The following is a 13,030-nucleotide window of genomic DNA, read 5'->3' as shown; positions in this document are numbered from 1 at the left end:
GCCTCTTTGAAGGAGGGAAAAACCTAGATTTTTGGAAAAAGCCTAGGACACCTTCCTGAATCACTTCAGTTGTGCATTAAGTAGCGGGTAGCGTTCTTCATGTTAACGGATGAAAGGCCTGGTCTACACAGATTTTATGTTCAGCTGTTTCAGAGTGTAAAACACTTAAAATAGTTAGAACAGTGCAACCAGCTAGCGCTCATGCAGTTCTGCTGGTACAAAGGGGTCTTCTGCCAGTGTAGACTATCGGTACAGTAACAAAGCTAACTGTTTACCTACATCCACACTGGGGCTTGTACTGCTTGGCTATTCTGGTACAGAATTAGCACCACCACTTGGGTTTAGACAAGCCCCAAGAACTCCCTAACATGGAGGGTTCTGTACAGCAACAGAACGCTGTCCACCTTTGGCAGCACGCCTAACTGCTATTATCCCCAAGTGCTCTGTAGCAGCATCAGAAAGTTACATGCAGTCATTACTGTAGACAACACAAATTAGCAGTTAGAGGAACTTGAGTACTGAAGGCAAATGCTGAATCCCGTAGCTGGAAGACAAAAGGATGTTGGTAAGGGAGGGGACACTCTCCATCTAAGCCAGAAGAGAGAGAGAGAGAGTTTGCACAGCCCTCTTTACCTACAGATTCAAAGCACGATTGAGCCACAAGCAAAGCAAGAGCCCAAGCTCCATCACAAGTACTGTGTACAGGTGACATTCTGAGCAGGACTTGAACAACAGGTCAGGACTAAGGTGCATTAACAGAGCCGGGCCTGCCTGCGCTCTAAGAATACCCAAAGGTGGGGCTTAGTGTGGCTGAGGCATTTGTTCACCACTTCCCCACTGTTCAACAAGACAGACAGGCCCAAAAAGGAACCTGCCCTGCACTTATCTTACTTTGCTCAGCCGATAGAAGTGTTGCAGGCAGGATTTACACCTGTGTTGTACGCACAACACAGATGCCGATTCTTTCTTGGTATGGCTGATGGCCAGTAGAAACTGGCCAGAGGTTAAGTATTAACCCCGATACAAATGCAGCCACCACTCTCACACCACTATTAGGCAATGCACTCTTCTGCATGACAACAGACTCCATGCACTGAAAAGCACAACTGCCCCCAAAGTTAGTCTGGCTCATTTCCTTGCCTCCACATCTCGGGAATTTAAGGTTGGGGGAAGACAAGGCCCAGGAGAGGAGAGCTCCAAGACCAGTTGCCTCTTCAAACTGGCCTTGAAATTGGTTGTCATACAGGATCTTAACTATTTGTGCACCGAACTCCCTGGGAAATGTGTGTAGAGGAAACTCTAGCCTTGGTATTTGTGTAACTGCTTTGTGGATGGCAGAAGCTAGAAGATCCCACTGCAACATTCGGTGTTGTGCTGGAGACAGTGAAGAGAGAAAGTGGCCTCAGTAATTTGTCCTGGGAAACCTGATCCTTTCAGGCACAAGACAAAGGATAGGGAAATATGGATTGAAAAGCAGTGCTGTGCAGTTTGATGGTAGACCCAGGAATAGGAAGCAGGGGAGAACCACTTCCTATTACAGCCAGGCCAGTGGAGGCATAGGGTTGAAATGACACCTAAACTCCATGAGGTAAAGTTCTTAGACATCTACTAATGAAGCAGAGACCTACAGAGGTTCTTTGAAACCTACCGTTTTGCAGTCATCCCTAGTGCCTCAGGAAGTAAGAAATTGCTAAATTCTCATGAAAAGCCGAGGCATTTACATGCTTATCAGCTGCCTGTGTTTATGTTAAACACCCCACTCCTCCATGTGTATTAGCTCTGGAAAGAGGACACTATCTCAAACTGCTCTGGCTCTGTTCATAGACTCAACTGCAGTTGTTGAAGAAAGATCCAAGGAGGAAGGACTAGGAGGGTCTCTCTCTAAAGCTCCTTTTGCAATTTTAAGCTTTTTCCTTGAAATCGTGACATTCCCAATCCTGTCAGGGAATTCTGGCACAGCCCTGAACGCAGGCTCCAGCCCTAGTACAACCAGACAGGTCTGGGGTTACAGTCCCAGCAAAGCAGATGGGGGCCACAATTTGGGTCCCCTTGTAACTGAGTTAAGACCCTGGAGAATCCATAGTTTAAGTATCCCTTTAACAGGACACCCAGAGTCCCATCTACACTATGGCTTTGGGGCAGGAGGGAAATCTATTTTCACCTGTTGTGTAGACTGCTGTCATCTGTAAACCGGGGGCCTGAAGAAGCAGGCAGGGAACTGTTTGAGCACAAAGCAGCACTCTGTGCACAGCACCCTGTTTGCACCTCTGCCACACATACCAACTGTGACCCATAAGCACCACATCAGCAGAATCCTAGCTGTCAGCTACTGCTTTTGCACAACTTGGTCCTGGTGCAGGACAGCAAACAGACTTACAAAATAGACACCCAGCCGCAGGCCACTGCTCCCCATCCTGCAACAGCAAATACCTGTGAGCACAGCAGCAATGCAGGAAATTCAAGGTTAAAAATAGGTCCCCTACCTTGGTGCTCAGAAGAAAACCAAAACCCTTTCTAGTGTGTAAAAAGCAACAAGCAGCAACATGCCGTCTTCTCCCCTCCCCCAATCCTGCAGTGTGATCTTAGGCACACAACCCCTCTCCCCCAATCAGCTTTCTGAGAGGCTAGCAGCAGAGACAGTCCATTCCCTCCCCCATTGCCTGCACAAATTCCTAGTAGCAGGTGATGTTACAAACAGGCTGTGTCCTGTCAGCAGAGACAGGGACACTCTGGCTGGGGGGGGGGAGAGGGAGGGGTGGGTGTGGGGTGTACAGAAATGAATAGCTAAGTGGCCTTTAAATCTCTCCACCTCCAGCCATATGCAGTTTCCATAGCAAAAAAAAAAAAAAAAAAAAAAAAGCCACCACACTGGCCCACGCTTCAGGAGACTGGCCCCCCACATCCCTGCGCCATAGGGTGTGGTGCAGAGAGATACAGACACATCCAGACGGCATAAACCTTCTCATCTCTGCACTGCCCCAACCAGAAGTCTGGCTAAATGAGAGATTTAGAAGGGGGTGGGTAACCAGTTTTACAGCATCTACAGACCGCTCATTGCTTAAAGCAAGGTTTTGGGGGTTTTTTTTATTCCAATTCAGATTAATCGGATTGGAGTGGATATACATGGTGTGTACAGATGACCCCTGCTGCCTCCCACGTCCCAGTGCAGACTACAAAGCCCTACAAATGCAGCTATAGACATGGTCTGAACACAACAGGAGGGTGCTGTTCAGTGGCTATCCCCCAGAACAGCAGTAGAAAGGTGTGGCCTTTGACAAGAAAGCTCAGTTCCTGTTGAGAGCACTGGGAGCTTTCGGCAGGGTGCTGCACACCTCCCATTCTGGCCACTTAATTTAAGCATTTCCAAAAAAAGCTGGTCTCCCATTTAAAAATTGGGCCACCAATGGTAGCCAGCAAGTGGGAGCAGCAAGGTGACTAAAATGTCAGCAGTCTAGCCACAATTGTCATCTGTGCTTGCCCAGGGCAGAGTTAAAGCTTGTTAAAAAGTCCTGACCAATGGATTTTTAAAGAGGAAAGAAGTCTCATGGGGACAGCTTGGCTGTTGCTGGCACAGATCTGACCCCATCTTTAGACAGGTCTACCCCACTGTTAGCAAATTTCCCTGGGCTTTGTGGAAGACTGGTTTCCCTGAGAGAAGAAGAAACTGACTTAGATGCTGAACTCTGGTAGTATTTGGCTAGCACAGATCTCAGACCTAAAGGTTACTGTCCTGGGGCGGTGGAGACTATGCTAACAACTGGCTTTAAATGCAGTTAGCATGCTTTAAAACCTAGTCGGGAGAGGGCCTAAGAAAGAGTGTAGATCAAGACCCAATACACGAAACATGAAAGTTGGCAGGAGCATATGGTTGGGGGAGGGAAGATATGGAGAAGTGGCTAATCACTCAGTCATAGGTGGTGCAGAAGTGGTAAATTTGGAGATTCATATTAAAAAGATTTAGATTTAACACTGAACCATGCTGCTAGGAGACCCTGTTCAGAGCACTGTTGTATCCCAATGGTTTCCTGCCACCCTTTTTATTCCCCGATTTGAAAGCACTGTTTTAGAGGGGGACGTAGCCTTCTCCAGTGAAGACAGCTAAAATAGGACCAACTCTGTCCTGGACACTGTACAAAGGCAGGAGAAATCCCCTTTCATGAGAAGATTCAGCCTGTAACAGGCTCCAGAAGACGGTACCACTGATCTCTGCTGTTTCAGGCAGTATGCAGAGAGGATGCAAGCCCACTCCAATGAGGCCTGGCATTCCAGTACATCACATCTCTGAAACCCCTAGGGATGGTTTTTCCCCACCCCCACACTGTCATTTCCTCCTCTCTCCAGCCCCCACCCCATTCCTTCCCTAGGAGGCTCTCTGTGCCAGGAGCAGAGTCCAAGTTTCTTCTGACATTTCAGACTGAAAGTGACAAGGCTGCATTTCAGTTAGAAGCACACTGCTGTTCTGCTTTTCCTCCAAGTGCTGAGCCTAGCCAATGGTAGTGTGTTAATCCAACACTACACATGGCCTTTATTGGGACAGGAGAGGATAGTTTGGGCCTTGCTCTCTGGCTCTTTCCTCACACAGCCATACACAGAGCCCCCTGAGGTCTCCAGGAAGAGGCAGCCAGATTCTAAGCTGCTCCCCATACCAAGTGATTGAGCTACAAATTTTCCCAAGGCAGACTCTTTTCATGGTAATGAGTGCAGTTTAAGAACCCAAAATAGACCTTCTCCTTGGATCCAAAAGTCAAGCCAGGTTCTCTGTTGGGGGGTTTGAGAGCCAGAAGATTCTTCAGACCAACCCTGACTTCACTTATAGCCAGCCACGTTAATGACAATGGGTTGCCCAGATCTGACACTACAATCAGAACAGAAACTAAAATAGACCCCAGCTTCCCTTTCCCATGATACCAGTGGGACTGAAGAGTCACCAATATCAGCTGATCTGACTATATGCACAGGGAACAGGTGGAAAGAAAAGGAGGACTTGTGGCACCTTAGAGAGTAACAAATTTATTTGAGCAGAAGCTTCTGTGAGCTGCAGCTCTCTTCATTGGATGGCATGCATCCGATGAAGTGAGCTGTAGCTCACGAAAGCTTATGCTCAAATTTGTTACTCTAAGGTGCCACAAGTCCTCCTTTTCTTTTTGTGGATACAGACTAACACGGCCGCTGCTCTGAAACCTGTCAGGGAACAGGTGGTGAGATCTGTAGTCCCTCTTCTAATAAGAGCTATACTAGGACTATGATTCACTTTTCGGAGAGTGACACCACCACCCCCCCATAGCAGATCTCACTGATATGTGGAGGGAGGGTAGAAACCCTTTCTTACTCCAGGTAAAGAGGAAACCTTTATACATTCAGGCCAGCCAAAGAAGCTGCTGCACTACTGTAAGATATATGGGTTCTGTGAAGGGGAAATGCAGTTTGTAAAAGTCTCACATACTGGCAAGAATGGAGCTGCATTTATGGTTCAGTCATGGCCCATGAGCTTCATGCTATCTGCTAGCACAGAGCCCAATCATTAGGTTACTATGGTAACTGCATCCGATGCTCTGGGCATGCTAATGCAAGAGCCAGAACTCCCAACCATGGCCTCAGGGTGTTGGTGAGAGAAGCTGTGGTCACAGCATTTAAAGAAAAAACACACCCACACACACCACACTTACCTGGCGAGGAAATTTAAATTCCTCTCAAGGAGCTGGTTTATTTGGGGTTTTTTTGGTGCTGGTCTGGTTAAGAGACTCAGGGGGCCTTCCGTCACCAGGAAATACACAATTGAAGGGCATGATTTACAGTTTTGTTGGGTTCTACCCCCAACCCCCAAAAGTCAATTTGTTTTGCTCGTATACCAAGACATGCTTGAAAACAGATCTTAAAGCTCCTAGTATAGCACATCAAAGGCCAGGTATTGCATATGCAATACAAGTGTCAGATCTAAGAGCAGCACGTACATTCAACTCACACCCACCCCAATATCTTTTGCAGAGAAATCCAAAAGAAGAGATTCATGAAAGCAAGAAGCCAGGTGCTCTGGAAATTTCACCCCCTCAGGTCTGCCAGCCCTAACATGGGACACTTGGTGCTGGTTGCGACCTTAGTCTCCCATGCAACCCTGAGCCCACTAAGGGTCTCACCTGTGATGTGCCAGGATTTTTTAAAGACAGGCCTCCAGAAAGGTAGCTTGCCCTCCCAACATCCTGCATTCTCAAGAATGCTTTACCAACAAGGGCTAGTTAACCTAATGTAGCAGGTAAATATCTGCATTTTGTAAGTCGTTTGCCCCAAGGCCAAGAGGAGAAAGGATTAGAATTCAGGGATGCACAGCATAACTATTGGACTACTTGTTTTCTTAGTTAAAGACCACATGTAGTTTGACAGGAGCCAACACTGCTCTGAACACAGAGCTAGAAAGCTGTGCCCATGCCACCAGGGAAGCAGTCTGGATCAGACACGACTATATAAAAGAATAAGCAACCACTCGAACCTTTTCCCTAGATCTTACATCACCACACTCATGATCATAAAGCATGAGACAGAAGGGCTGCCTGATTAAGAACAGACATTTAAATCCTTTGCCAGTCTAAGGCAGGGAGTTACTGATTTAGAGCATTGGCCCCAGCCAGTCACCCACTCACAAGAGTCGGTGCTTCCCAGTATAAACACAGGAGCCTGTATTCTTAGAACAAGGCAGAAAGAGAATCACCTCATATGCATGAGAATCAGCGACAGAAACAGGCAGCAATAAATTAAACCTTAATGAGAAAGCACTGGGTGAGCAGCCTTGGTTCAACAGAATACAAGGCAGCATGTGTGGGAATGACATCTCTGCTCTTTCCCCTCACCCACCCTCAACATCTTGGGGGAATTCACAAAGAAGGCAGGTCTCTCACATGCCATTGGAGGTCTCCTGGTGGGGTGGCATGGTGTATTCCTTGGCTTAGAGGGCTGAAATCAGAAACCAAGAAAGGAGCGTAACGGTCAGTGTCCCTGTTCCAGCCTTCCCCGTAAGCAAGGCCCAGTCTTGGCAGACGAAGTCCAATGCTCACATTCTAGAGGGACGCGACCTAGCCTTTCCTTTCCAAATGCACAGCAAGCGACCCCTCCTGAGCACTGAAGTAGTTTGGATGGTCTGTGCTGAGCAGATGCACATGGAACAATGTGCTCCATGACATCTCCTTCTGGGCACTGGAGTCTCCATGCAGAGATCCTTTAAGAAAAGGGAGCAGCATCCCCCACACATCCAGTCAGTTTCCAAAGAGACTACGCTACAAGATTAACAGCAGGTTTCAGAGTAGCAGCTGTGTTTGTCTGTATTCGCAAAAAGAAAAGGAGGACTTGTGGCACCTTGTAGCTCACAAAAGCTTATGCTCAAATAAATTTGAGCATCTCTAAGGTGCCACAAGTCCTCCTTTTCTTTTTAAGATTAACAGCAGTGCACATCTATAAATAAGCCAGGCCACTATTCTCAGGGCCCATTCCTAGGCATTAATGCAATGTCATGGCTAGACAGTTAACCTCGGTCTGTGCCATAGGTTAAACCTGGCTCCTGGGACACTGAATTCTTCAGTCCTAAACTGGACTGGATTCCCCTCCTCACACCCCCAAGAGGGCAACTGGCTAATATTTGCCCCGATTAGCAAGAGACCCAGGTGAGAGTACCTTGGAAATTCAGGGAGATAGATTCACCCCGAGGTGAAGTCTACACTGTCATACAAGGCACTGCACAGGTTGATGTACTCACACTAGTGCAGCTAAGGATAGTGGTGTAGACAGGCGAGCAACTCAAGCGCGTCCCTGGAGTGTTTGTATGGCCTGCACTGAAACCTATGGTGCTGCGCTAGCAGGGGCATGCTGTGCTGCCGCCATGTCTCAGATCACAGGGGACATCCCCTAAGAGGAAAAGCTAAACCAGAAACCTTCTGGTTCCCTTCTGCCAGTCTTCACTGCAGCTAGGAGTGAGCCTCCCAGCCCAGAGGGACAGACTTGGGCTAGCAGAGCTCAAGCTAGTGCAATAAAAATAGCAACGTGGATGCTGTGGCTCAGGGTCTCAGGGCCACCCCGTTTCTACACTGCAGAAGAGGAATACTTTCCCTAAGGAAGGTTTTGAGACACAGGCAGCTGAGAGGGCGAATACAGGGAAACTTAAGTCTAGTCACTGTGACTAACTGAAAGGAAGTAATTAGTCCCACGCACCCTCAGAGGTGAGGTTTGTGTAGAGTCTGCTGCTAAGTGATAGTAACGCAGACAAAAATGCTAACCTTTCGAGAGAGAGAGAGACAGCGGATACATCCATTTAAGTCATTATCTTTACAGCTACATTGACTTGGAGGCAGAAGCCTGGGTTCAGCTCTGACTGCCAACTGCATGCGACCTCAGGGCAAGTCACTTTGTCAGTACAGAAGTGGACATTTGGAAAGAGACTTCCCCTTGTTGGAAGCTCTGGGTGTGCTAAAGGGGTGGAGTATGAAGAGGGGACTGGAGGTAGTGAAGCGAGCCTCAAGCATGAAAGCCATGCAGGGACTGTGGAATGGAAATTGTTTGGTGCCACACAGAAATGCCACCGATTCTAGACTAATAACTACAAAACCTAGGGGCAGTAAGACCAAAATGAGAAAAAGCAGTGACAGCGAGGATATGAGAAGGCCTCCCAGTCTGGTGCACACCTGTGTCTCAACAACTGCTTTAGCAGCAATGCAGATGCAGACAGATTTTAACATCCTGCTACTGATAAAGAGGAGACAGCCCCAACAGAGGGAGGGGGATTTGCCTCACATTTCAGGCCTCTTGCATGGATGTGGTCAGTAGCTGCCGAGCCTGATTAGAGTTTAATGAATTGACAAATGGGATGCCCCCCTAAATCCCCACCACAGGGGACTGCTGTCAGATTAAGTGAACGGTATTTAAATATGTGGGGCAGAGAGAGACATGTGACCAAGTAAAGCCTCAGTGCTCTGGAAGCAGGCTCTTCCTTCTCCAGCCTTGTATCCTTGTTCAGGACCACCAGAGTAACAGCCCCTTTAACCCACAGCTCCCTTGGACCTAGGGTGATTACATACAATGGGAGAGAGTAAAAACCTCCCCCAAGCAAGCTACACCCGACATAAAAGCAACTAAACATAAATCAGCTCAGAGATCTAGGAGAAGGGAAGACAAGTACACAGCTCTGGCAGGAAAAGAAAATCCCCACACTGACCAGTTTTCAAATGCTGCCTGTCCTGCTCAAGCAGGAAATTAGGCCAATGCAGTTGTCTAAGTCCTGTCCCCATCCCCCCACCCTGGGGAGAATTCTGGCTTCTGCACCCAGCAAGAAACAGCACAAATCCCTCTGTATTACATCTACGCCTGTGGAGAGTCCCCTGCCCTGAAGATCTCCTTGTAGGAAGCAAGATTGCTACAGAATCCCACCCTAGCCCGTAAGAACTCCATACACAGACCTCCTGCTAAGGTCCCTAATAGGCTACCACTAGCTCAGCTGCATCAGTGGGAGCCCTGGTATAGACAAGGCTCTGGTACATATATAATTTAAAAATTAGTCAACTAAAACTGGTCAGAGCTATGAAAGCACACATTAAAGACTCTGCGAGAGCCAGAAGAGAGTCAAAGTGCTATCAACATGAAAGTTGGTTTGCTGCTGTTAATGTCAAATCCTAGGATTACTTGGAGATCTCTACATTTTCTGTTTACTTTGTGCATTTAACAGTACTTTGACTTGCTGGTTTTGCAATTCCCCTGGTAGGATCAGTTTCTCCTGGCTTTCACACCACCACAGAGGGGGGAAAAAATTCACACTGGCTCTTACAGAGCCATCAAAAGTTGGCAGTAGAAGTCAGCTTCAGTCCAGGACCAGAGGCTCCTGAACCAGAGATTGTAAATTGAGCACCTCCTAAAGCTACAGGAAAAGCCTTTCCAGTTCTCTGAGCAGAGATGGGCATCTCAATTTCACCCTTCCTTTGGGTCAGGTTTACTGGCAACTCACGAACCAGAGAAGACGTGGCTGGGTTTTTTTTTCAGACCCAGGACTGGCAGTTTGTAACACTTTACTTCAAATCAAGCTTGCTCTCACCAAGACAAAAGATTTGTGTTCTGTCCCTTTTTCAGGCCAGACCTGCCCTTTAAGACCAATGTATAAATCAGGGAGCAGTCTCCCAAAAGGTGGAAACTTTAATCTTGTCATCCAAGAGCCTCAAAAAGGTATTTGGCCACCTAACTCATTGAAATAGATGGGAGTTACATGCCTAAATGCCTTTTAGTATCTGGGCTGTCCATGCTGCAAAGTGACAGTGTTAAGACTCTTCCTACCATCATGGCCTCTACTAGACTAGAACATCGTATTAAAGACAAGTTCTAACATGACTTGTCCATACAGCAAACTTGTTAGAACCACAGTTAGTTGGAATGGGATTTAAACACCACTGTGGCTGGTGCTTTGGACAGATCTGAACAGCAAGGAGTGGGTTGTGGGATTTAGTTCCCTCACTATCCAGACATCTAATGCCCCAGCCTGGAATGCAGCATGCCTTCTCTCCAAGGGGACAAGTCACCTTTCACAGCTGTATTAAGGCTTCAGTAAGAGTTAAACAAAAGGAAGTAATAGACTGGATTTTTGGCAAAGCAGAAAAAGACACATCCGGCCTTTCAAAGAGCTTTCCAGAGCTGCTAATTCTTGGGAACAAAAACACTTTATTTTTGAAGACCTATTTTTAAAGACACCTCCTCCCTGCTGCAGAGGACCTGCAAGCCTCTAGCTGCACGAGGAGCGGCTGCTTTGGGGAAGGGCGGTCAGTTCCTCAAAAAGTATTCTGGGAAGAGTCTATGCCAGCTCTGCATGTTTACAGCAGAGCAGCCACCATCTACAGTCTGCCTCAGAAACTGGATTCAAATTAGGTAGGGGAGACAGGCAACTAGGAAAGTTATGAGTGAAGCCTCATTCAATGGGTGTCTCTAGGATTCCTACCTTTTACCTCCCATCACACACCCTTCTTGCGAAGCAGGGCAGAGTACCCCCTGCAGCAGACTGTTCTCCACTGACTGCTGCAGGGAGCCTGTGTGCCTCTGTTGGAGGGAATGAATTCTCCCCCCCCCCCCCCAAATCAGTGGCAGATCCAGCAATATTAAGGCTGGAACAGGATTCCTCCTTACACACTTCGAGTGAAAGGGAGTGTTTTTACAGGCTACTCAAACTGGTTCCTGCCCCTAGGAAAAAAAAAGAAAAAAAAGAAAAATCAAGGGACTTTCCACTGGGGTGGGAGCAGACAAATGTGCTGGCACCATACCACAGGAGTCCCAGCCTGCAGTGATCCTGATGTGTTTAGGGGCTACATGGCCCTTAGGCTCCTGAGCAAAAGGCACAAACCTCCTAGTCAGGCAGGAGTTACACTGCTCTACCCAGTGGCTCAGACAGCTCTGTAGCTAGTACAGATCAAACCTTTTAGAGGAGGATGTATTCCATCATTTGGGAGAACGGAAAGGTAGCCCAGGTAAGCAGTCAGCTCTCACCTCCACCCCCACAGCTTCCAGCTAGGCTGTTTAAGCTAAGCTAAGGAAAGCTGCCTGCAAGAATGGGCTTCACAACCTCAGTCTCACCCCGCTCCCCTTTCAACATCTGGCTGGCAACATCAAGCTGTGCATGCTCAGTTGTCCCCACGCAGAGATATGCCAACAGCCTGAGCTGAGTGAATGGGTGGACCAGAGCCAGGACTGATGGGCCCCTCCACCTCCAGCGAGCCTCTGAGGTTACTTATGGGAACAAAATGGGAGCTGCAAAGAAGTTGGATTTTTCCAGGAGTTGTTTTGGCATCAAGTGAGGATGAGGTGGTTAAGCAAGATCTAGAAAGTCAATACACTCTTATGCTCTCCCACCTCAGCAAGGTCCAGGGGAAGGGATGGGCAGACTGCAAGAGGAGGAGTTGGAGGTGGTTACAAGGAACTTCCAGGTCTCCTGCACTCTTAGTTCCACCACTGACATGTGTGGCCTTGGGAGAGTTGCCACTGTGTTTGTTTCCCCTTGCCCAAGAAAGGAAAGGGAAGTTAGGTAACTCAGAAGGCTTGTGTCTGTGTTCAAGGGCTTTGAGCCCTCAGGAAAAGGTACCCGATTGGCAAAGCCTAGACTGTGAGCTCCTTACAGACAGGAGAAAGGCGGGTGCTCTGAGCACCCCATGGTACTGTACTAACAAGCTAGTTCAGCCAAGCCAGCTCACGCATCCCCATTTAAAAATGGAAGAGGGTTTATGATTGAGGGTAAGTGAAACCTGCCCCTTTGTCTTGTTCATACAGCTGCCTTCTCAAACATGCTTCGAGCTGAGCCAATGGTCCATAGACATATGGGTCCAGTACCCTCAGGTTACCAGCCTGGGAGCTCTCTGTGCAGAGGAAGGCTGCCTAACTTCTCTACCTCCCCCTCATTTTGCTAGAGCAAGTGCATGTGCATATGGCTCCCTCTCCCAAGGGCACCAACCTTGTCTTGAGAGACTTTCCATCTGAGGAGTCAGCAGCAACATGTCAGGCTACAATCTCTTGGGCAAGGCCACCTAGGGTCGAGACCGTTGGCAGAACAGGCTTGCCCCACCAGAGCCAGGGAGTGACTAAGCAACCAGCAAGACATGCCAGGCTCCCCAGTGCTGCTTTATTGCATTTCAACAGTGTCCTTCAGATAGCTTCAGGCTGCATTAATGACTCAGGTGATTATGTCTCTTTCATGGGGAGTCTATAGATCTGCTAGGGGATGTTACTGAGCAGAAGACAGAATGAGGGCCTCTGACAACCACCACTGCCATGTCAGTCAGGATCCCATGCCAACTCCACTTAAGCTTTCAAGTTTCTTCCCACAGAGATGGGCAAGCCCCCCCCCCCAATTATGCAGGGAGGTTAAGTGCATTGATGCTAGGGAGGACAAGCAAGAGGCACACAGAGCTAGTCCTCCAGGTGGCACTCACTGTGCAGAGAATTAATGGGTCTGGCAGCTGGGGCCAGTGGCTTTATCTGTGAGAAGTCTGGCTCTGTTGAGAGCACTCATTGGCTTCAACTGGAGAAA

The 13,030-nt window shown here is 48.1% G+C and overlaps 1 protein-coding gene across 1 annotated transcript in view; it reads right to left on the bottom strand.

The window, feature by feature from the left end:
- LASP1 (LIM and SH3 protein 1) overlaps positions 1-13,030 on the bottom strand; it is a 53,366-nt gene that overhangs the window by 25,055 nt on the left and 15,281 nt on the right. The window lies entirely within an intron of this gene.

The sequence above is a fragment of the Lepidochelys kempii genome, chromosome 27, assembly GCF_965140265.1.
Source record: "Lepidochelys kempii isolate rLepKem1 chromosome 27, rLepKem1.hap2, whole genome shotgun sequence".
NCBI lineage: Eukaryota > Metazoa > Chordata > Testudines > Cheloniidae > Lepidochelys > Lepidochelys kempii.
Note: the sequence above shows the minus strand (reverse complement) of the source record. Positions and strands in the feature narration are given on the sequence as shown.